The sequence below is a fragment of the Salvia hispanica genome, chromosome 3, assembly GCF_029641045.1.
Source record: "Salvia hispanica isolate PSC_SH4W2 chromosome 3, Shi_PSC_v1, whole genome shotgun sequence".
NCBI lineage: Eukaryota > Viridiplantae > Streptophyta > Magnoliopsida > Lamiales > Lamiaceae > Salvia > Salvia hispanica.
The window spans coordinates 44,001,934-44,006,810 of record NC_142694.1 but is presented as its reverse complement, the minus strand read 5'-3'; the positions used below and the strand labels follow the sequence as shown (position 1 = coordinate 44,006,810).

The 4,877-nt window shown below is 35.9% G+C and overlaps 1 long non-coding RNA gene across 2 annotated transcripts; it reads left to right on the top strand.

The window, feature by feature from the left end:
- The first annotated feature begins 1,827 nt into the window (after positions 1–1,827).
- On the top strand, positions 1,828–4,064 carry LOC125217086 (uncharacterized). 2 transcript variants are annotated; one of them, XR_016136155.1, is made up of 4 exons: positions 1,828–2,042; positions 2,120–2,190; positions 3,300–3,361; positions 3,820–4,064. It is a non-coding gene; the product is annotated as an uncharacterized LOC125217086 (long non-coding RNA). The 2 variants fall into 2 exon arrangements; XR_007175559.2 differs by lacking the exon at positions 3,300–3,361.
- Positions 4,065–4,877: the final 813 nt, after the last annotated feature.

Below are 4,877 nucleotides of genomic sequence, written 5' to 3'. Positions count from 1 at the left end.
TTGAAACGACACGAGTTTTAATGCACAATTTGATAAAGTAAGAGAGATGGAGAGAAAAATTGGTAAAGTAAAAAAGAGGGAGAGAAAAAAGTAATTAAATTAATGTTAGTGGATCATGGGATCCACTTTAAATTGTTAATTGTAATGGTATAAGTGTTAAATAAAATTTGATGTCTATAGGTGTAAAGATTTTCTAAAATAGAAAGTTTGAAAGTTGCTATTTTTAAAAAAACGGACTAAAATGAAAAGAGTTGTTATTTTTAAAAAACGGGAGTATGCTATTACTACGTCTCCAATAAAAGTCAGCGTCTCATTTATTGAGACTTCTAAGTGTTTTAGTAAAAATAAACGTTAACATTATAAATAAAAAAATCAGAAGAGTAGTGGAGTAATTTTTACGAATAATTGCAAACGTCATCCACTATTTTTTGTACAAACAATGGATAAATTAGATAAATATAATGCGTATTTAAATATGACTTTCGAAAAAGAAGCAAATTTTAATAGTAGTATTAAAAATATAAACAGAGGCAAATTGATGCAAGACGTGACTTACTAGTTCTACAATCTTGCAGTTCCCGTGGGCCGTGGTCTTCCCGGTTCCCTTCCTCTCACTATCACTGATTTCTCAAACCCTCAAAAAATTTCACCGTAACATATATCCATTAATCCATGCACGTGAGGTTTTTTCGATAGGTTAAAATGTTGTTCGTTTGTGAATTGTTTCAAGTTTGGGTTTTTATGTAGGAAATAGTTTGTTATGCATGTCTAGATTATGATTTGGTACTTTTCTTGTACTTCATTTTCGTATAGTTCAGTCATTTGAAAAGTTTTCTCAGAATTGAGTCATTTACATAGTACTCTATTTATCTAATAAAATTGAGTTACTGCTTTGTTGCAATTGTTTCTTATTTGATTGAAAATCAAATAAAATTTGAACAAGCCTTTTATTCAATCAGAAGGGTGATACATAATTAAAGAACCAAACAAGGATACAGGAATTCGCGTGAAATTTCCCCAAGCATTAAAGAATTGGATTTGATCATGGAAACGAGAAATTCAGGAGTTGAAATCCCAAAATTAATCGAAATTTGACATCTGCATAACAAAAATTCTCACGAATTCAACCAAAAACAAAACAAATCTAGTTTGGTAGTATGTGACAAACAGTATGTGGGCGTCTAACTATAATTCAATAAAGAACATACGAATTGATTGAATTCTTCCAAGATTACTCTGTAGACCAACTAAAAATTGCACTCCTTCTGTCCGTAAAAAAATAATCTTATTCTATCATTTTAGGAAGTCCACAAAAAATAGTTTGATTTTTAAAAATGCAATGTTTCACTCTCATGCTTTACCCATTTTTTTCCCATATCTTTCTTAGTTTACATACTTTAGTTTTCTTCATTCTCTCTTATTTTACTAATTTTTCATTAAAATCTGTGTCGTCGGTAGGGATCAGATCACTCGGGAGTCGCTAATTACCGGGACCTCTGTAACACCCACATTTTTTTACACCCTTTTTATGTTAAATTTATTTTGAACACGTGTGAGCGTAAGACGTTGAATTTTTTTTAAACCGCTCTTGTTTTGTTTGGAATGCCAATGGAAGTGGAATTTTGGGAGTATTCAGTTGTTGTTGCGTCAAATCGTGATAGGTAAGAAATCGATGTTTGTGATGGGTATTGTTGATGAAAAAAAAATAGAAATTGTGTTTTCAAGTATTTGGAACAAAATCAAATAATTGGGCCTATTTTTTTTTATTTAGCACAATTATCCCTAGTAAATGAATTTATTTAAGAAGCCCAAATTCTTCATTAATTCAAATTTCAGCCAAAATAACTACCACTCTTCAACTCTCCGGCGGTTTCCACAATTCTCTTCACTCTCTGATTTTTCTCCAACAAATGCAAATCTTGATAAATACGCAGACATATATTCTTCCTCCCTTCAAGCCCCAAATTCTCATACCAAGCAGTGAGTTCAAGTTTTCATCCGCCATTGTTTTCCAGCAAAGCCAAATTCTTCTTTACCAAAAGGTAATATCTCCCCATTTCATTATATACGAAAAATCTCTATAGTTTTGATTCCATAACATAAATTCTCGACATCACAGTGTGAACGAGAAACCAAGAGTGTGTGATATTTCAATACCTTCTCTTCTGCAAATTTTGCTACTTCCGGAAGGTATACCTACAATCTCTGCTTTCAATTCTATGACATGCTTTCACATAATCATAGTAGTTCATGAAATCAGACTTAGACTCTTGTTGAATTTCTGAAAATTCCTTGCCTGCCCAATAATTTTTGAATCGAACAAATAAGAAAAATAAATGTAAAAGTTTAGTCTTGGGAAAAGGGGAGAGGGACTTAGTGGTTGTGAGAAACGGCGCTGCCGACGGAGGAGCTGACCGCCTAGAGTGGCGGCGGACAGCGTCGATTGGTCTTCGACGGAGGGCGTTAGGCGTCGCCAATTTTTTGGAACGAGAGTGATGGGGGTCATTCTGTGTTATCTCTGATTTGTGTGAGAAAGAGAGGGAGAGAGATGAGCATGGTGTTTGAGAGATGATTTGGTGAATTTAGAACAGAATAAATAGAGTGCAGAGAGAGAAAACATGAATTACAGTAGAGAGGGAGAGAAAGTATTCGACGGTTTAGAGAAGGAGTATATAATTATTTTCATTCCATCCCTTTATTAAAATGGGTTGAGTTGGGAATATACTAGATTACTAGTAATACATTTACATGTGGGGATAGGGAGTATACGTGGTGGATTGGGAGTATTTATATACAAATCTATTAACTGTTACTATTCTTATTCATTTTGTGTTGAGAAGGTGTATATACGTGTGGTGACAGGGACAGGGAGTATTTTGGCTACTGTTCCCTTTTTTCTTTAGTTTTAAGTGTTGGGAAATTTAATATTTTTATTGGGCCATGATTTGTTTTGGGCTAATTGGAATTTAAGTTGAGAAACTACTTTATTTTAAATTCATGAGTGTCTCTTGTATGTGAGACTGATGCCGACGGGAGGGAGTATATTTTTGTTGATGTTGTTTTGGTTAATTGATGAGCCAGAGTTCTTAATTTCGAGTTGAATGTGGAATGAGTTGGAGATATGTGGTTTTTCTAAGATAAGAAAAATAATATAAACTGTGCACGCGCTTAGGATGCATGCATTGTTAAATTAATTTATTTTGCAAAATATAAACTGTGCACGCGCTTAGGATGCATGCATTGTTAAATTAATTTATTTTGCAAAGTCTGATTTTTGCATATCATGTTATTTCAAAAAGGGTGAGTTTGTGCACGTTGGTTGCGGTTGGAATAGGAGGTGATTGAGGAGTAAGCTTGTGAGGTGGGCTTTCCTTTTAAATAAGGACTATGTCCTAAATATTTTGTTATGTGAAAGGAGGTGAAAAATGTTTGTCTTGCCATGTTTTGTGTTTGAATGAACCTATCTGAAGTGGCTATGCCATGTATGTTAACGAATTCGGGTCCCAGTAGGGCCGCAAACCCTGCTCGGACTGGTGTACACCCAGTAGATCGTGCGTTATCTCATTGGAGTTGGCCGGTCTAGTGACTTGGTTCGTGGCCACGTTCCTTGTCATGTAGTTCAGATATGGTGATGGTGGATGTGGATGGAAAATGGTTCCGCAACCGAACTTTACGGAAAAATGTGTTTTTAGTGTACTTGGGTTCATTTAAATAAAACCCCAAGATCACTCGTTTATGGCTTGACAAACTGTATTTTGGCATGTGTCCACTGAGTGCATCAAATACTCAGCCCTGCATATTGTTTTTCTTAATGTGCAGATTGAGCGGCGATGGACGTGGAGGATGTTGAGCAGAGTTGTTGGAAAATTATATCTTGTTTGGTTGTTGGATTTGTCGAGTCTTCATACTGGGCATTTTTCCATGTCTTGACGCTTCCGCTAAAATTCTAAATTTCCTTTGGACTGTTTTATCATTGGGTCTTATTATTCGAAGTTAGTTTTGTGGAGACAGTATTCGAGTTTGTTTTAAGTTTCTTAGTTAATCTTTTGTTTTGGTCGTGTATATTTCGTTGTTCCCCTTTTCTTTCCCGCTTTTTTAACCCTCCCCTAGTCGCGATCAACTGTATTTTCTATCCATAGAAAATGCGGGCGTGACAACCTCTTTTATTGGATGATCTCTGAGATGGCTAATCTCAGAAGTTACAAGCCAAGTACAAGGCAATCTATTACAAGATTACCAGAAAACTGACTGAGCTTCTATTACAAGTCAGAACCCAAATCAGAAACCCTAGAGCTAACATCAGATCCTTGACCGGATCTGGAATTAGGGGTGGCAAATCGTGCGTGTCGGGTCGTTATCGTGTCGACACGATAACGACACGAACACGATAACAACAAACACGAACACGACCCGTTAAGAAAACCTCAAACACGAACACGAACACGATCCGCTACCCTCAGACACGAACACGGCACGAACCCATTAACGACACGAACCGTTTCGGGTCAACACGACACGAACCCATTAATGACACGAAAATAAGTATTGAAAAATGAAAATAATAAGAATAGTAATATTAAAATATTATGTGTTAATAAGAATAATAATATTAAAATATTATGTGTTAACGGATAACACGAACACGCATTGTTAACGGATAACACGAACCCGACACGAACACGACACGAACACGACACGAAATTTTCGTGTCCTTAATGGATCGACCAGATAAGGACACGAACACGATAAGCTCTGACCCATACCCATTAATTTCGTGTCGGTTCGTGTTATGTTATCGTGTCGTGTCAAAAATTGTCAGCCCTATCTGGAATCCAAGCTCTTACTGATTAGAGAACCCTGCACACTTGAAATACACA